Source organism: Ranitomeya imitator, chromosome 5, assembly GCF_032444005.1.
Source record: "Ranitomeya imitator isolate aRanImi1 chromosome 5, aRanImi1.pri, whole genome shotgun sequence".
Taxonomy (NCBI): domain Eukaryota; kingdom Metazoa; phylum Chordata; class Amphibia; order Anura; family Dendrobatidae; genus Ranitomeya; species Ranitomeya imitator.
Window position 1 is genome coordinate 80841286 of NC_091286.1, and position 21277 is coordinate 80862562.

Sequence of the window (21277 nt, forward strand, 5' to 3'; positions counted from 1 at the left end):
CTTTTTAGGATAGTCACTTTTAGTAAGAACTTACATGAAGAAAGGCAAGAGAGATAGAAGCGTGGTTTCCAAAGACTGGGGTCAGAGTCAGTTGAATAGTTGCAGAAGACGACAACCAAGCGAAAGATCAGGGCAGACAGCAAAGAAATGCTGGGTCTGATACTAATGTAAATTGAAGCCAGAAAGTCACAGAAATTATGTAGAAGAAATCCTTAGCGTTGTACTACTAAGTGCAGACACAGGAATGCACAGGAGGCAAATACATAGAGGGAATAGGCTGAGTATTAGTGAATTTTACTGATGCTAAAGTTGTTGTACAATGGACACACAGTACCCAACAAACCTAGAGTGATCGTCTGTCAATGTGACAACATTAAACCATGAAATGTGGCAGACATGCAGATGGAGGCTACACTGATTTCAGTGCCATGAAATGTCAAGAATGACGAAAGCTGTAATTGACATCCAAACCATTCTTGCCTCCTCGTTTGGAACGTCGAAAAGGAGACCTCTAAGACTACTGGAAGTGCTCGAATATCTCCTGAGCATTGCCAAAAGCCTCTCGAGGAACAGCATTCACAGGTTTCTTGGGTGTTGTTTGTTTAAAAGACAGAGCACTGACATCCAAACTCATATTCGGGATAAGCAACGACTATGTGGCCTAAAATGAGGCATGGTTCTGAAAAAAAAATTATGCTTTGAGCCCTGCTCTACGCTTTCTTCAGCAACATCACTTTAACAAGTTGCATTTATGATTTAGACATTCAAACATTTTCGTTATCATTGCATAATTTTTCTTATTACAGAATTTTGATGACTATTATTATTCTATAGCAGAAAGTAACCTCATCAGTGGTTAGATACTGATGTACCGAGGTAAAGGAGCTCTAAGCTTTATTTTTGCTATATAGAGAATAACATAATGAGTCTCCTCACCACAATAAATTGCTATGCAGTTAGCAACTTCCTTGGCTTCTGATTTACCATGAGCAAATATTTGACAATCAGGATCAGGAAATAATTATAATATAACCACGTGCTGCCTACAATAAAACAACTACCTATTACCGATGAGTTACCAGTTACCACACAGGAGTCCTTGGTATACTGATTGGCATATAACCATGTTTTCTTGCATGCTGTGGATTTATTTCCAGATATTCACTTCCAGCATATACTAATTACTTTACAATAACAGGACATGACACATAACTGATAAACTGATGCTTCCAAGCCTAAATGTACTTCTAGCCTCTGGTTAGCTTCAGTACTGGCAGTCATGTTGAAGGAGTCTTATTATGGTTCTTGAGAACCTCTGGGGACATTATCAATCCAGGTCAAGCAATGGTGAAACGCTCCAGTGATTCTGCTTCAGAGAAGTGGCACAGTATTAGAGAACTATGGAGACTACATTATTTTCTATGCATTACTGAAGCCTAATCTGGAGTTCAGCACTTTGCTTTCAAATGGAGAACTCAAATTTAATTTGATTTTCTATATTTTCTATCACATTTCTAGAATGTAAATAGCCTGGAATAATAAAAGTGCCCTGTTGGTGATAGAAATTCCCATCCTGCCGATCGGTGTGGGTTCCAGTGGTGTGACATCCACAGATCAATGTTATCTTATGGATAGTTGACATCTTGTTTCTATGAGACAACTCCTTTACATAGGTTATTATTATTTATTATTATAGCGCCATTGATTCCATGGCACTTTACATGTGAGGAGGGGTATACATAATAAAAACAAGTACAATAATCTTGAACAATACAAGTCACAACTGGTACAGGAGGAGAGAGGACCCTGCCCACGAGGGCTCACAATCTACAAGGGATGGGTGAGGATACAGTAGATGAGGATAGAGCTGGTTGTGCAGTGGTTTGGTCGATCGGTGGTTACTGCAGGTTGTAGGCTTGCCGGAAGAGGTGGGTCTTCAGGTTCTTTTTGAAGGTTTCAATGGTAGGTGAGAGTCTGATATGTTGTGGTAGAGAGTTCCAGAGTAGGGGTGATGTTGTGATCCGGTGACCTTGGAGCAGCATGAGAACCTTCACTGGAGAAGGTGATCACTATACTGACCGCAATCCTGAACTTAACACCGCAACTAGAAGTAGCCGTGGAGTGTACCTAACAATCCTAGACACCTCGTCACAGCCGGAGGACTAAATACCCCTAAAGATGGAAATAGGAATACTATCTTGCCTCAGAGCAGATCCCCAAAGGATAGGCAGCCCCCCACAAATATTGGCGGTGAGTCGGAGAGGAAAAAACATACACAGGTAGAAAAACAGGATTTAGCACAGGAGGCCACTCTAGCTAAATAGGACAGGATAGGACAGAGTTCTGTGCGGTCAGTATTAAAACCCTTCAAAAATAACCACAGCAGAATATACAAAAACTTCCTACATCTAACTAAAGATGTAGGAGCGTATATCTGCAACTCCAGCGAATCCTACAATCAGAGCAGGAATACAAACAAAAACAAGCACACAGCAGTGTGCCACAGACACAAAAAAACAAACACTTATCTTTGCTGAATTTGGCAGCTAGCAGGAGAAGCCAGAAAGTGATCCAACACTTCACAAGGAACATTGACAACTGGCAAGGGCTAATGAATCCTGCACACTTAAATATCCCAGTCAGAACAGCAATTAGCAGATACACCTGGCCAGGACTGTGACTCAGAGACAACTGCATTCCTACCTACAACCACTTGAGGGAACCCAAGAGCAGAATTCACAACAGGGTGATGCACGAGAGAAATCTTGTATGCGATTGTGGGAAGAGGAGATAAGAGAGGAGTAGAGGAGGAGATCTTGTGAGGATCGGAGGTTGCGTGCAGGAAAGTACCGGGAGACTAGGTCACAAATGTATGGAGGAGACAGGTTGTGCATGGCTTTGTATGTCATGGTTAGGCTTTTGTACTGGAGTCTCTGGGTAATGGGGAGCCATTGAAGGGATTGACAGAGGGGAGAGGCCGGGGAATAGCGGGGGGACAGGTGGATTAGTCGGGCAGCAGAGTTTAGAATAGATTGGAGGGGTGCGAGAGTGTTAGAGGGGAGGCCACAGAGCAGGAGGTTACAGTAGTCGAGGCGGGAGAGGATGAGGGCATGGACTAGGGTTTTTGCAGATTCTTGGTTTAGGAATGTACAGATCTGTGAAATATTTTTGAGTTGAAGGCATCAGGAAGTGGAAAGGGCTTGGATATGCGGTTTGAAGGAGAGATCAGTGTCAAGGATTACCCCGAGACAGTGAGCTTGTGGGACTGGGGAGAGTGGGCAGTAAACGTACTGTAATGGATAGGTTCGTTGGGGGGGGGGGGGTCGCGTGACATGGGGGAAAGACAATTAATTCTGTTTTGTCCATGTTAAGCTTTAGAAATCTAGCGGAGAAGAAGGATGAAATAGCGGATAAACACTGAGGGATTATGGTTAGTAGGGTGGTGATATCTGGTCCAGAGATGTAGATCTGTATGTCATCAGCATAGAGATGATACTGAAAACCGTGAGATTCTATGAGCTGTCCCAGGCCAAAAGTGTAAATGGAGAAGAGCAGGGGCCCTAGAATTGAACCTTGTGGGACTCTGACAGATAGGGGGCGAGGTGAGGAGGTGGTGTCTGAATGGGAGACGCTGAATGTTCGGTCAGTTAGGTATGACGAGATCCAGGATAGGGCCAAGTCTGTGATGCCAAGGGATGAGAGGGTCTGTAGAAATAGGGAATGATACACTGTATCAAATGCAAAGGACAGGTCCAGGAGGAGGAGGATAGAGTAGTGTCGCTTGCTCTTGACAGTTAATAGGTCATTGGTGACCTTAGTTAGGGCAGTTTCAGTGGAATGGTGTGACCGGAAGCCTGATTGTAAGTGGTCGAAAAGGGAGCAGGAAGATAGATGGGAGGACAGTTCAAGATGGAAGTGTTGTTCCAGTAGTTTTGAGGCACAGGGGAGAAGTGATATAGGGCGATAGCTAGATAAAGAGGATGGGTCAAGAGTGGGCTTTTTGAGGATAGGTGTGATTGAGGCATGTTTAAAGCTTGAGGGGAAAACACCAGTTGTTAGTGATAGGTTGAAGAGATGGGTTAGAGTTGGGATGAAGACTGTGGCGAGGTTTGGGATGAAGTGGGAAGGGATCGGGTCAAGTGCACAGGTGGTGAGATGCGATCTTGAAAGTAGAGTGGAGAGTCGATCTTCTGTAATGGTGGAGAAGTTGGTTTTCGAGGTGGAGGGCTGGGTAGTTGGGAGGAAGGGCTCTGGGGGTTGTCGACTAAAACTGTCTCTGATGTTCTCAATCTTCTCCTTGAAAAATGAGGCAAAGTCTTCAGCTGAGATGAGGTTATTTGAAAATGGGTTTAATAACTCGAGGCCGACTGATTAAAAGGATCATCTGATATGGCACACACATGAGCAGATCACATTGGGTAAGTGTGTGAAGTTGGACCACCATGTGTTTCCAGAATGCTCATATATACACTATAGATTACCCATATACTTATATTTGAATTAATCTAAAATGGGAACCAAGCCGCACAATAGGGTGATACCCTATGGAGGGACAGTGCCAGGAACAACTCCTATGTAGGCATGAAGAAAAGCAGCTGCTGCTGCCCTGTGACCGGTGGATAAATCCTCCAGGATGACAGAACAAAGAATCAGATCTTTTAGAAGACTGTTCTAATGTCTATGCAGCGAGTTACAAATGGCCTGATGAGCTGAATTAAAAGTTGTGATAAAATTACAATTAAAATCATCACCTGCATTCGACTGTGGAGCAGTTTGGAGCAGATGCACTGTTTGTGTGATAAGTTCTTCGTTTTCTGATAAGCGCGCTTGTTAAGCCCTTATCGTTGGAAGCTATAAGATAACATTTTCCTCATATAATTGTGCCATGCCGAGTCACAGCAATACACCAATCTAACTGCTTAAGGTACCGTAACACATAACGATATCGTTAACGATATCGTTGCTTTTTGTGACGTAGCAACGATATCGTTAACGAAATCGTTATGCGTGACAGGGACCAACGATCAGGCCCCTGCTGGGAGATCGCTGGTCGCTGGGGAAAATCCAGGACTTTATTTCGTCGCTGGATCTCCCGCAGACATTGCTGAATCGGCGTGTGTGATGCCGATTCAGCGATGTCTTCACTGGTAACCAGGGTAAACATCGGGTTACTAAGCGCAGGGCCGCGCTTAGTAACCCGATGTTTACCCTGGTTACCATTGTAAAAGTAAAAAAAAAAACACTACATACTTACCTTCAGCTGTCTGTCCCCGGCGCTCTGCTTCTCTGCACTCCTCCTGCACTGGCTGTGAGCGCCGGCCAGCCGGAAAGCACAGCGGTGACGTCACCGTTTTTTTTCCTTTTTTTACTTTTATGATGGTAACCAGGGTAAACATCGGGCGGCCCTGCGCTTAGTAACCCGATGTTTACCCTGGTTACCGGCATCGTTGGTCGCTGGAGAGCTGTCTGTGTGACAGCTCTCCAGCGACCAAACAGCGACGCTGCAGCGATCGACATCGTTGTCGGTATCGCTGCAGCGTCGCTAAGTGTGAAGGTACCTTTACTGTCTGTAATAGTGACTGTACAGAAGGTGTGTTAAGTTTTGTTTATTAATGTGTGCTGATATGCTAATAGTGCTACCTTGATCCCATCACCATTGTTTACCTTATCTTCATGTTGGACTGAAGGACCCTGGGTAATTCTAAACATAGCTTACATGCTTTGGGTATAAAAAGACTCAGAGATCATGTCCCTCGCCTTCAGCTTCCCGCACTGACTGTGAGCGCCGGCCGGCCGTAAAGCAAAGCACAGCGGTGACGTCACCGCTGTGCTTTACGGCTGGCGCTCAGTCAGTGCGGGAAGCTGAAGGCGAGGGACGTGACCAGACACCGGAATGTAAGTATGTAGTGTTTTTTTTTTAACTTTTACAATAGTAACCAGGGTAAACATCGGGTTACTAAGGGCGGCCCTGCGCTTAGTAACCCGATGTTTACCCTGGTTACCTGGGGACTTCGGGATCGTTGGCCGCTGGAGAGCTGTCTGTGTGACAGCTCTCCAGCGACCAAACAGCGACGTTGCAGCGATCGACATCGCTGCAGCATTGCTTAATGTGACGGTACCTTTAGTTCATTTTTCACTACCGGTATTCCATCTTCCACTGTTATAATTTCCATTCGTTAGAATAACTTCCTCTCTAAATGAAAAATCTAATCACTTCTCCCCATTCCTTATAGCACCATTCACTGCACAAAACCCCATCTCAGGCCAATATTTATCACACTCGTGTCCAATGTAGGCTCATCTCACTGCACCCTTACCTGAGCCCTGGAGATCTTCTGTAGAGTCTTTGGCACCCTATCTCACTTGTATTCTCCACCTATTCCTTGTTTCACAATTTTCATCCCCTATTTCTGCTTTTTAACTTACGGCCATCTCCCCAGATTGCGGTTCCGATAAATGTTCTCTCTCTGGCTTCTTTTTACCCGCTCATCCTGAGTTCAAATCCTGTTTCCAATGTTCTCCAAATGCCAATCATTTCACTCCTTCCTCTTCAACACGTTTTGTCCTTTTTCATCTATTTATATTATTTATATTTCCATGTACTGTATGTTGTTTTTTTTAGGGGGGTTGTGCTTCTGGCTCATTTCCCTATTTCCCTGGGTGGTTCCTCTGTTAGTTGTTCCCTTTCTGGCTCTCATCTTGGGTTGAAAAACCATTTCTTTTCTTTTTCTTTCTTTCTTTTCAACACTTTGACTTTTATTAATTTGTTCACATTTTATCATTTATATGTATAGTTCTCTTTCCCTCATCTTCCCAGTTGGCTCTTCCATTAAATGTTCTCTTCCTGGCTTATATCCACTGTTCCATCCTGGCTTCTAATCCCATTTCTCCTACATTTCAATCATTTCTCCTAAAAATGTGTTATCGTTTACTTGCATAGTTCCCTTCTTTCCTCTGTCCCCTTTCCCTCACCTGCCTAGGTGTTTCCCCCATTAAATATTCCCTTTATGGTTTTCATTCATTGTCCCATCCTGGATAATTCTCCTACATTACAAATATTTGTCCTCCACACTGTCCCATATTTATATTTTATCATTAATAACTGTGGCCTCCTTTTTTTTTTTTTTTTTTTTAGAAAATGTAATCAATTTGAAATCACCAGTTGGACTTCCCTCTCCTTCCCAATTTCTGTATTGGTTTAAGTGTCCCTATGGGTGCTCCCCATGTAATTAGTATCCATTTTGTGCCTTTAAAAACCCATTTGTTATGTTTTGCACATTTGATTTTGTCACTTTTTAAAGACAACGGTACAGTGTTGAAATGCATTGTTTTCTAACGTTATTCCCGTCATAATTTCTGAAGAATTGGTTTACTTTAGTAGCGTGACCCACCTACATCTTCATTCAACTGGATCCAATATATTCAGATTTTGCATATGGAAAAATATGGCAAAGAAAGACATCTCTTGCCATTTAGCAAAAATTGTGTCATTCAAAAAATACAGGGGCACCCTTGAAAAGTATACCTTTAATATTGTCATACAAATTCCACAGTTGCAACTAAATGGAACTCTAATATATAAAGCTGAATGTGTGTGTGTGTGTGTGTGTGTGTGTGTGTGTGTGTATGTGTGTGTGTGTGTGTGTGTGTGTGTGTGTGTGTGTGTGTGTGTGTGTGTGTATGTCCGGGATTGGCATCTGCACCGTTGCAGCTACAGCCACAAAATTTTGCACAGTCACATGTCTGGACCCTGAGAGCGTCATAGGCTATGTTGTGAGGCGAAATTTTAACCCCGCGCGTTCCAATTCACCAAACAATTTTGCCCCTATCTACATAATGGGGAAAAAGTGAAAGGAAAAGTGTTGGAGGCAAATTGACAGCTGCCAGATGTGAACAAGGGGGACTTAAAAGAGTGAGAGCGATGGCGCCAAAGAGTATATACCGTACAGTTGATAAGGTGGGGCCCCGACATGGGATACTCACCACACACTGGGATATGAACACACACACACAAAATGCGCTACACACTACCACATGCTTGAACACATATACCACCCTCAGCACACATTTCACCACACATACACCAACCTCGCCACATAAAAGTCGAAACACAAAAGTCACCACTCAAAACTTGCCACATGCAAAACTAGGCTCACGCAAAACTCGCCACACGTGCAAAACTCACCTCATAGAAAACTCGCCACACGCAAAACTTGCACACGTGGAAAAATTGCCACATGCACAAAAGTTGCAACACATGCAAAAGTTGCCTCACACAAAACTTGCACATACTCAAAACGCACCACACATAAAACTCGCCACACGCAAAACTCGCCATGCGCAAAACTTGCTGCACACAACTTGCTACACTAATCTGTCACATGCAACTCGACACAAAAAGTTGCTACACGCATGTCGCCACACAAAACTCATCTCACAAAAGTCGCTAAATGCATGTCGCCACACGCAACTCAACACACACAACTTGACACATGAAACTCGCCCTAAAACACACACAAGTCTGGTATTATCCTTCAAAAATAAAAATCTGATTAATAAGCAGACAAACTACAAGAGCAACAACTGTACCATATAGGAAATACGGCAGCTGTCAGTCACATGACCTGTCTATTATGTGTATGTGTGAGCTAATATATACTGCCGGGGGGAGGGCTTTCTGTTGGCTGGGGATTTATCAGGCTGCCAATTTAGCTTACCAATACTGAGGTAAAAATACTGAGCAAATAACGTGTGAACAAGGTCTAATACAGGAGGAGATGACACACAGATATATACTATATACAGGAGGAGATGACACACAGATATATACTATATACAGGAGAGATGACACACGTATATACTATATACTATATACAGGAGGAGATGATACACAGGTATATACTATATACAGAAGGAGATGATACACAGGTATATACTATATACAGGAGGAGATGACATACAGGTACATACTATTTACAGGAGGAGATGACACACAGGTATATGCTATATACAGGAGGAGATGACACACAGGTATATACTATATACAGGAGGAGATGACACAGGTATATATACTATATAGAGGAGGAGATGACACAGGTATATACTAAATAGAGGAGGAGATGACACAGGTACATACTATATACAGAAGGAGATGACACACAGGTATATAGTATATACAGGAGAGATGACACATGTATATACTATATACAGGAGGAGATGACACACTGGTGTATACTATATACAGGGGAGATGATACACAGGTATATACTATATACAAGAGAGATGACACACAGGTATATGCTATATACAGGAGGAGATGACACACAGGTATATACTATATAGAGGAGGAGATGACACAGGTATATACTATATAGAGGAGGAGATGACACAGGTACATACTATATACAGGAGGAGATGACACACAGGTATATACTATATACAGGAGGAGATGACACACAGATATATACTATATACAGGAGGAGATGACATACAGGTATATACTATATACAGGAGGAGATGACACACAGGTATATACTATATACAGGAGCAGATGACACACAGGTATATACTATATACAGGAGGAGATGACTTACAGGTATATACTATATACAGGAGGAGATCACACACGTATATTCTTGTGAATTCTGTGGCCAAGCTCCCTCCTGTGGTCGTGAGTGGTACTTCGGCTGGTTCTGTCTATGAGCTTCCTTTGGTGGATGAGAGTGGTACTGCGGCTTCTGAGTTTCCTTCCTCAGGTGATGAGGTTAAGTCGTTAGGTGCTGCTCTATTTAACTCCACCTAGTGCTTTGATCCTGGCCTCCAGTCAATGTTCTAGTATTGGTCTTGCTTTCTCCTGGATCGTTCCTGTGGCCTGTCTATCCTGCATAAGCTAAGTTTTGCTTGTGTTATTTTTGTTTGCTATTTTTTCTGTCCAGCTTGCTATAATGGTTTTTCTTGCTTGCTGGAAGCTCTGGGATGCAGAGGGAGCACCTCCGTACCGTTAGTCGGTGCGGAGGGTCTTTTTGCCCCCTCTGCGTGGTTGTTTGTAGGGTTTTGTGTTGACCGCAAAGCAATCTTTCCTATATTCGGTCTGTTCAGTAAGTTGGGCCTCACTTTGCTAAATCTATTTCATCTCTGCGTTTGTATTTTCATCTCAACTCACAGTCATTATATGTGGGGGGCTGCCTTTTCCTTTGGGGTATTTCTCTGAGGCAAGCTAGGCTTATTTTTCTTTCTTAGGGCTAGCTAGTTTCTCAGGCTGTGCTCGAGGCGCATAGGACTGGTCAGGAGCGCTCCACGGCTACCTCTAGTGTGGTTGGATAGGATTAGGGATTGCGGTCAGCAGAGTTCCCACGTCTCAGAGCTCGTCCTATGTTTTTGGTAATTGTCAGGTCACTTTGTGTGCTCTGAACTTCAAGGTCCATTGTGGTTCTGAATTACCTGTTCATAACAGTATATACTATATACAGGAGGAGATGACATACAGGTATAACCAAGAAAAAGAAAGCCAATGCATATAAATGTGCACACCTGCTACCCTGTTTCCCCGAAAGTAGGACCCCCCCGAAAGTAAGACAGGGTGGGGGTTTTGGGGGGGTCCTCCAATGTAAGGCCTCCCCCGAATGTAAGGCAGGGTTGGGGGGGCCGCTGTGAAATGTAAGGCCCTTACCTTTGGGCCGCCGCTGTCCCCCATTGGGTCCCCAGGCTCCAGAGGTGTCCTCAAGTGCAGCTGGGCGGGTCCAGCGCTCATGGGGTTAACTCGCCATGTTAACCCCGCAATCCGCCCAGCTCAACAGCTCATTGGCCGCCCCTGCTCCCCACGTCACCGCCGGCCCCCGGCTCGAGCGCTGATTGGCCAATCAGCTCGAGTGCTGATTGGCCCAGCAGCTCGGGCTGTAATTGGCCGCCCCAGCCCCACGTCACCGCTGTTTCCCTGCTGATTGGCACAGCGTTCCCTGCAGCACAGGCCTTCCGCACCCACAGCCGCACCGCAGAGGAAAACGTCCAGCATTTAAAAACCAAGTAGGGAAACATGTACTGTATAGGGTATGGGGCTGTGTGCAGTGGGATACGGCACTGTTATGGGGTATGGGGCTGTGTGCAGTGGGATACGGCACTGTTATGGTATGCAGGCAGAGGGTATACGGCAATTATCGTACAGTACCGTACCGTAGTGTGTTACTGTTACCGTACTTTGATTTGTTGTCTGCTTTCCAGTTGAACGGTGTAACGTTAAGTACTGTACTGAATTTGAAAATTGTCATTTTTTTTTCCGGCTAATGTAAGACCTCCCCCGAAAGTAAGACAGGGTGAGACTTTTTGGGGTAAAATTAATGTAAGACAGGGTCTTACTTTCGGGGAAACACGGTACATGATGCCTGAAAAATAGTATCAATTTTTATTACAATAGCAAAGACAGATACAAAATATAAAATCAATTAAAAACATATAACAAAACACAACACCCTTACCAATCAGCCTATATCAAGCAATATATAATATAGTACACACGCTGCTAATGCTAAGACCATAACACAAGGCACTATGGGAATTTCACATATGGTACAATAATCACATGTGAAACCAACATATCTATAATATAAGGCTGGGAGCGTCACTCTGTTCGAAGCCTTTATAGACTGTGCAAGCGCAAGCGCCGGCGCAATCTGGACCCCACAGAGCGACGCTCCCAGGAGATCGCGGTATGCGTAAGCACTGAACACACACCGCAATCTCCAACGGATAGCAGGGACGCGCTAGGAGGGTGAGTATAAGCTATATTCACCTGGCCCTGATCCAGCGCTGCCCGCCGCTCCATCTTCCGGGTCGTCTGCCTGTGACGTTCACAGTTCAGAGGGCGCAATGACACGCTTAATGCGCGCCGCCCTCTGACTGAACAGTCACAGTCAGAGGACCCGGAAGACGGAGCGGCACGCAGCGCTGGATCACGGCCAGGTGATTATAACAAGTGTCGGGGGCCTGAGCTAGCGGCGACTCCGGCACCTGACCCCCACAGCGCGCCAGTGTCACCGCCTGCTCAGGTCCCCCAGCACTCGACGCCCAGTGACGATAGGTGAGTATGTTTGTTTTTTTTATATATCGCAGCAGTATATGGGGCATATACTATGGAGCATCTTATGGGGGCCATAAACCTTTATGGAGCAGTGTATGGGGCATATACTATGGAGCATCTTATGGGGGCCATAAACCTTTATGGAGCAGTGTACCGGGCATATACTATGGAGCATCTTATGGGGGCCATAAACCTTTATGGAGCAGTGTATGGGGCATATACTATGGAGCATCTTATGGGGGCCATAAACCTTTATAGAGCAGTGTACGGGGCATATACTATGGAGCATCTTATTGGGGCCATAAACCTTTATGGAGCAGCGTATGGAGCATATGGATGGGAGCAGCAAATTACAGAACGATGGCGCAGGATGGGAACAGCACATGACAGAACGGGGAGCAGGATGGGAGCAGCACATGACAGAATAGGGCAGCACATGACAGAACGGTGGCGCAGGATGGCAGCAGCACATGACAGAATGGGGGTGCAGGATGGCAGCAGCACATGACAGAACGGGGGTGCAGGATGGAAGCAGCACATGACAGGATGGGGCGCAGGATGGGAGCAGCAAATGACAGAATGGAGGCACAGGATCGGTGCAGCACATGTCATAATGGAGGCGCAGGATGGGTGCAGCACATGTCAGAATGGGGGCGCAGGATGGGAGCAGCACATGTCAGAATGGAGGCGCAGGATGGGTGCAGAACATGTCAGAATGGGGGAGCAGGATGGGAGCAGCACATGTCAGAATGGAGGCGCAGGATGGGTGCAGAACATGTCAGAATGGGGGAGCAGGATGGGTGCAGCACATGACAGGATGGGGGCGCAGGATGGAGCAGCACATGACAGGCTGGGGGCGCAGGATGGAGCAGCTCATGACAGGATGGGGCCGCAGGATGGAGCAGCACATGACAGGATGGAGCAGCACATGACAGGATGGGGACTCAGGATGGAGCAGCACATGACAGGATGGGGACGCAGGATGGAGCAGCACATACCAGAATGGAGACCATATACCAATATACAGTTAGGGCCAGAAATATTTGGACAGTGACACAATTTTCGCGAGTTGGGCTCTGCATGCCACCACATTGGATTTGAAATGAAACCTCTACAACAGAATTCAAGTGCAGATTGTAACGTTTAATTTGAAGGGTTGAACAAAAATATCTGAAAGAAAATGGAGGAATTGTACACATTTCTTTACAAACACTCCACATTTTAGGAGGTCAAAAGTAATTGGACAAATAAACATAACCCAAACAAAATATTTTTATTTTCAATATTTTGTTGCAAATCCTTTGGAGGCAATCACTGCCTTAAGTCTGGAACCCATGGACATCACCAAACGCTGGGTTTCCTCCTTCTTAATGCTTTGCCAGGCCTTTACAGCCGCAGCCTTCAGGTCTTGCTTGTTTGTGGGTCTTTCCGTCTTAAGTCTGGATTTGAGCAAGTGAAATGCATGCTCAATTGGGTTTAGATCTGGAGATTGACTTGGCCATTGCAGAATGTTCCACTTTTTGGCACTCATGAACTCCTGGGTAGCTTTGGCTGTATGCTTGGGGTCATTGTCCATCTGTACTATGAAGCGCCGTCCAATCAACTTTGCAGCATTTGGCTGAATCTGGGCTGAAAGTATATCCCGGTACACTTCAGAATTCATCCGGCTACTCTTGTCTGCTCTTATGTCATCAATAAACACAAGTGACCCAGTGCCATTGAAAGCCATGCATGCCCATGCCATCACGTTGCCTCCACCATGTTTTACAGAGGATGTGGTGTGCCTTGGATCATGTGCCGTTCCCTTTCTTCTCCAAACTTTTTTCTTCCCATCATTCTGGTACAGGTTGATCTTTGTCTCATCTGTCCATAGAATACTTTTCCAGAACTGAGCTGGCTTCTTGAGGTGTTTTTCTGCAAATTTAACTCTGGCCTGTCTATTTTTGGTATTGATGAATGGTTTGCATCTAGATGTGAACCCTTTGTATTTACTGTCATGGAGTCTTCTCTTTACTGTTGACTTAGAGACAGATACACCTACTTCACTGAGAGTGTTCTGTACTTCAGTTGATGTTGTGAACGGGTTCTTCTTCACCAAATTAAGTATGCGGCGATCATCCACCACTGTTGTCATCCGTGGACGCCCAGGCCTTTTTGAGTTCCCAAGCTCACCAGTCAATTCCTTTTTTCTCAGAATGTACCCAACTGTTGATTTTGCTACTCCAAGCATGTCTGCTATCTCTCTGATGGATTTTTTCTTTTTTTTCAGCCTCAGGATGTTCTGCTTCACCTCAATTGAGAGTTCCTTTGACCGCATGTTGTCTGCTCACAGCAACAGCTTCCAAATGCAAAACCACACACCTGGAATCCACCCCTGACCTTTTAACTACTTCATTGATTACAGGTTAACGAGGGAGACGCCTTCAGAGTTAATTGCAGCCCTTAGAGTCCATTGTACTTTTGGTCCCTTGAAAAAGAGGACGCTATGCATTACAGAGCTATGATTCCTAAACCCTTTCTCCGATTTGGATGTGGAAACTATCATATTGCAGCTGGGAGTGTGCACTTTCAGCCCATATTATATATATAATTGTATTTCTGAACATGTTTTTGTAAACAGCTAAAATAACAAAACTTGTGTCACTGTCCAAATATTTCTGGCCCTAACTGTAAATGCTCGCCACCCGGGCGTAGAACGGGTTCAATAGCTAGTTATATATAATAGCCAATAACGCTAACCCGTAACCTGAAAGTGACACTTTCAGGTTACGGTTTAGCGTTATTGGTTGTTATATATAATATGTTGGTTTCACATGTGATTATTGTACCATATGTGAAATTCCCATAGTGCCTTGTGTTATGGTCATAGCATTAGCAGCGTGTGTACTATATTATATATTGCTTGATATAGGCTGTTTGGTAAGGGTGTTGTGTTTTGTTATATGTTTTTAATTGATTTTATATTTTGTATCTGTCTTTGCTATTATAATAAAAATTGATACTATTTTTCGGGCATCATGTAGCAGGTGTGCACATTTATATGCATTGGCTTTCTTTTTCTTGGTTATATTTGCTCTCTCCATGCTTAGTGTAGCACCCTGTCTTATAATATATTCCATACTATTATTATAGTGGTGCACCCGCTACCACCTTTGCTAGACATACAGGTATATACTATATAAAAGAGGAGATAACACATAGGTATATAGAGGAGATGACATACAGCAGGTATATACTATATACAGGGGAGATGACATACAGGTATATTCTATATACAGGAGATGACATACAGATATATATATATATATATATATATATATATATATATATATATATTGTAGCGTGGCTAAAGGATGTCTAATCGATGGGAGATATGTGTCTTATAGATGGCTTGTTGCTGTGATGTAACCATGGCTACCTATATGTGTTTCAGGACCTGTGGTGATGTCACAACCACATGTCTGGTCATGTGATGGGTTCTGGGTGTGGTTAGACATATAAAAGAAAGCCTAATGCTTAACACAGGTAGGTATGTGTGGAGGTGAAACCCTCCTGAGTGTGTTACGGCTTCAGGACTGAGCCGGATGAACTGGACACTTGTTTTTCTTTACCTGAACCAAAGGCTATTTGTTTTCTGTTGTTTGCCACATGGTTTATGAAGCAATAAACCCAGTGAACTTTAAAGGAACACGTCTCCTGAGTGTCAGCCGTCGCAGCTGAGTGAGTGAAATCCCTACAATTGGTGGTAGACGTGCGAGCAGCGTTCCCAGCGGAGACGTGAGTTTATTTTGAATGTCCTGGGTCAAGGCTGTTGCAAGCCAGCAAGCATTGCCGGAGAAAATGGAGGACCTGCTGAAACAATTGGTCCAGATGCAGTCACAGCAGGAGAAAAGGCAGCAAGAGACCAACAGGCTGTTGATGCAGCAGATACAACAGAGCCAGCAGGAGCAACGGCAGCAGATGCAACAAAGCCAGCAGGAACAACGGCAGCAGTTACAACAGAGCCAGCAGCAGATGCAGCAGAGCCAGCAGGAGCAACGGCAGCAGATGCAGCAGAGCCAGCAGGAGCATCAGCAGCAGATGCAGCTTCTGGCAACCACCATCCAGGGCAAGGCGAGCGCCCCAACCCCAGGTTTGGCTGATGACACCCACGTCCGGAAAACGGTAAGACGCGCATTGCAGAAAATGACTCCCGGGGATGATGTTGAGGCCTTCCTGACGGTGTTTGAGAGGGTCGCTGAGAGGGAAAAACTTCTGCCAGAGCAGTGGGCAGAGGTACTTGCGCCATACCTGACGGGAGAACCCCAGAAGGCGTACTATGATTTGACCTTGCAGGATGCCAAAGAGTATCACAAATTGAAAGCCGAGATTCTCGCACGTTTGGGGGTGACACTGACTGTCAGGGCACAGCGAGTTCACTCCTGGGGCTATCACCGGGACAAACCACCTCGTTCCCAAATGTTTGATCTGTTGCACCTGGTCCAGAAATGGCTGCAGCCAGAGTCCTCTGCGCCTGCACAGATGGTAGAACGGGTGATGATGGATCGGTTTGTCCATTCCCTCCCGAGGCATATACAGTATTGGGTTGCCCAGGGTGATCCCCAGAATGCCGACGAGCTGATCGGACTGGTTGAGAGGTACCAAGGGTTGGAAGGCTCCTTCGGGAGGCAGCCCATGCCGTACTGGGGATCCCAGAAGGCAGCTGAGTCCCAAAAAGGGGTGGTGCGTCCAAGGTCACAAAGGGCGGGGGAGGTGGTGCCCAAGGTCCCCACGGGTGATATTATTTGTTGGAGGTGCCACAAGCCAGGACATATAGCTGCCCGTTGTTCCCAAACCACTGAGCAGATGGACTGCAGCATGGGACGCCGTTGTTCATACTATGCGTATCCAGCTTGCAGTGTGAACTCTCCGCCCAACGAGGGACCTCAAGCATGTCCCGTGAAGGTGAACGGTCAAGCAGTAACGGCACTGTTAGACTCGGGGAGCCTAGTGACCCTGGTGAGGGCCACTTTTCCTCTCCACCTGCTCCCGGGAAAGAAGGTCGGAGTGCGGTGCATACATGGTGATGCAAAGGACTACCCTGTGGCCAGTGTGAACATTGAAACGACATGTGGCACGGAGTCCCACATAGTCGGCGTCGTTCAGGACTTGTTGCACCCTATAATTATTGGCCGGGATTTCTGTTTGTTTTGGGATTTGTGGGGGAAAGGTTCTGAGCTCCCTAGCAAGAGTAGGGAACCAGTGAACCCGGGAAGGGTGGTGCCACACCCAGAGTCAGACAGATTTCCTTTTTGTGTCCTGGCTGGAGATGAGGAGGAAGTGTCCCCTGCATCTGACATTCTGGAGTTAGAGGTATCCGGTGAAAATTTTGGGACTGCCCAACATAGGGACCCCACTCTGAGGGAAGCCTTTAATAATGTCACAGTTATTGACGGGGTGGTACAGGAGCCGGGGGCAGACACAAGATTTCCCCATTTTCTAATGAGCAGGGAGTTGTTGTACCGGGTCACGAAAATAAGGGAGGAGTTGGTAGAGCAGTTGGTAGTGCCGGGTCCATATAGACGGAAGGTGTTGGACATGGCCCATTCACACATCTTGGGTGGACACCTAGGGGTGGAAAAAACGCAGGAACGGGTTGTGCAGAGGTTCTATTGGCCTGGGTGCCACCGGGAAATAGTGAACTATTGCAGGTCCTGCCCTACATGTCAGCTAACTGCTCCCACTCCTCATTTCCGGAACCCCCTTGTGCCACTGCCCATTATTGAGGTGCCATTCGAGAGAATTGCCATGGACTTGGTCGGTCCCTTAGTTAAATCAGCCCGGGGCCATCAGTATATATTAGTCATCCTGGACTACGCCACACGCTATCCTGAGGCAATTCCCTTGAGAAAACCTTCTTCAAAGAGTATAGCTCGCGAGTTGGTCCATGTCTTTTCCCGGACAGGTCTGCCGAAGGAGATCCTGACTGACCAGGGGACACCTTTCATGAGCAAGGTGATGAGGGAACTATGCAAAGCCCTGAAAATCTCCCAGTTGAGGACCTCGGTGTACCATCCCCAGTCAGATGGCCTTGTTGAGAGATTTAACAAGACACTGAAGAGCATGCTGAGAAAAGCTATAGAGAAAGACGGTAGAGACTGGGATTGTCTCTTACCCTATTTGATGTTTTCCATTCGTGAAGTTCCACAGGCCTCCACAGGTTTCTCACCGTTTGAGCTTCTGTATGGCCGACATCCACGAGGACTCCTGGATATAGCCAAGGAAACCTGGGAAGCCGAAGTCACGCCCCACAGAAGCGTCATTGAGCATGTGGCCCTGATGCAGCAGAGGATTGCAAAGGTGATGCCTATCGTGAAAGAACACCTTCTCCAAGCACAAGAAGCTCAGGCCAGGGTCTACAACCGGTCTGCAAGAGTGAGGCAATTCAATCCGGGAGACCGAGTTCTTGTGTTAGTTCCGACAGTGGAAAGCAAGTTCTTGGCCAAATGGCAAGGGCCATATGAGGTTGTCGAGAAACTTGGTGAAGTAAACTATAAAATTCACCAACCAGGAAGACGGAAACCATTCCAAGTATACCATGTCAACCTTATCAAGCCGTGGCAAGATAGAGAGCCGACAGTAACTCCATCGTTGTTAAGCAACCCAGAAGATGAGGTTGGAGCGGTTACTATAGCGGAGACGCTATCGGAGTCCCAGAAACAGCAATGCCGGGAGTTACTCCAGAAAAACAGGGACCTGTTTTCCGAGTTGCCTGGGTACACGAAGGTCATAGAGCATGAGGTCCTGACAGAGCCCCATGTGCGCGTGAACGTGAAGCCCTATAGAATTCCTGAGGCCCGTCGAGAAATAGTCTCCAAGGAAGTGGAGCGTATGTTGAAGCTTGGAGTCATTGAGGAATCCAAGAGCGGTTGGTCGAGCCCAATTGTCCTGGTCCCAAAACCTGATGGGGAGTGGAGATTTTGCAACGACTATAGGAAGTTGAATGAGGTCTCCAAGTTCGACGCATATCCCATGCCCCGAGTTGATGAGCTCATCGAAAGGCTTGGGCCCGCCAGGTACATAACCACCTTGGATTTGACGAAGGGGTATTGGCAGATCCCCATGGCACAGGAAGCCAAGGAGAAGACGGCGTTTTCTACACCAGATGGATGCTTCCAGTATGTCCGGATGCCATTTGGCCAACAGGGAGCTCCGGCCACCTTCCAAAGGGCTATGGATAGAGTCCTTGCACCCCACAATGCATACGCTGCTGCGTACCTAGATGATATCGTCATCTTTAGCCCGGACTGGGAGAGTCATCTGGAGAAAGTCCAAGCGGTGTTTGATGCTATAAGAGAGGCCGGATTTACAATAAACCCGAAGAAGTGTGCATTGGGTAAAGAAGAAGCTAAGTACCTTGGATACATAGTGGGTCATGGAGAAATAAAACCCCAAATCAGTAAAGTGGAGGCAATTCAAACATGGCCAAAACCAGTTTCCAAGAAGCAAGTTAAAGCCTTCCTGGGAATCGTGGGATATTACAGGAGGTTCATCCCAAACTTCGCCACAATGGCGGCGCCTCTGACTGACCTGCTAAAAGGGACAAAATCAGTAATGGTTAAGTGGTCCGAAGAAACAGATTCAGCCTTCCAAGAAATGAAAGAGGCTTTATGTAAGCAACCCGTTCTGATGGCCCCAAACTTCAAGAAAGAGTTTATTCTTCAGACAGATGCCTCAGATGTTGGGGTGGGAGCAGTCCTTTCCCAAGAACTACATGGAGAGGAGCATCCTGTTCTCTATCTGAGTAGGAAGCTGTCCTCGTCTGAAAAGAACTACTCAGTCGTTGAAAAGGAGTGCTTGGCCATAAAATGGGCAGTCGACACATTACAGTACTATTTGCTGGGACGTAAATTTAGACTGATATCCGACCATGCCCCACTTAGGTGGATGAGGGAAACGAAGGGTAGAAATGCTAGGGTCACCCGTTGGTTCTTAGCCCTGCAGGACTTCTGTTTCCATGTGGAACATAGGGCCGGAAAGCTGCACGGTAATGCTGATGCCCTGTCAAGAATCCCTTGTCTAGTGGGAGAAAGTGCCAAGCCCCACGGCTTTAGGCAGAGGGGGGAGGTATGTAGCGTGGCTAAAGGATGTCTAATCGATGGGAGATATGTGTCTTATAGATGGCTTGTTGCTGTGATGTAACCATGGCTACCTATATGTGTTTCAGGACCTGTGGTGATGTCACAACCACATGTCTGGTCATGTGATGGGTTCTGGGTGTGGTTAGACATATAAAAGAAAGCCTAATGCTTAACACAGGTAGGTATGTGTGGAAGTGAAACCCTCCTGAGTGTGTTACGGCTTCAGGACTGAGCCGGATGAACTGGACACTTGTTTTTCTTTACCTGAACCAAAGGCTATTTGTTTTCTGTTGTTTGCCACATGGTTTATGAAGCAATAAACCCAGTGAACTAGGAACACGTCTCCTGAGTGTCAGCCGTCGCAGCTGAGTGAGTGAAATCCCTACAATATATATATAGGAGGAGGTGACATACAGGTATATAGTATATACAGAAGAAATGACATACAGGTATATACTATATACAGGAGGAGATGACACATACAGTTAGGGCCAGAAATATTTGGACAGTGACACAATTTTCGCGAGTTGGGCTCTGCATGCCACCACATTTGATTTGAAATGAAACCTCTACAACAGAATTCAAGTGCAGATTGTAACGTTTAATTTGAAGGGTTGAACAAAAATATCTGATAGAAAATGTAAGAATTGTACACATTTCTTTACAAACACTCCACATTTTAGGAGGTCAAAAGTAATTGGACAAATAAACATAACCCAAACAAAATATTTTTATTTTCAATATTTTGTTGCAAATCCTTTGGAGGCAATCACTGCCTTAAGTCTGGAACCCATGGACATCACCAAACGCTGGGTTTCCTCCTTCTTAATGCTTTGCCAGGCCTTTACAGCCGCAGCCTTCAGGTCTTGCTTGTTTGTGGGTCTTTCCGTCTTAAGTCTGGATTTGAGCAAGTGAAATGCATGCTCAATTGGGTTTAGATCTGGAGATTGACTTGGCCATTGCAGAATGTTCCACTTTTTGGCACTCATGAACTCCTGGGTAGCTTTGGCTGTATGCTTGGGGTCATTGTCCATCTGTACTATGAAGCGCCGTCCAATCAACTTTGCAGCATTTGGCTGAATCT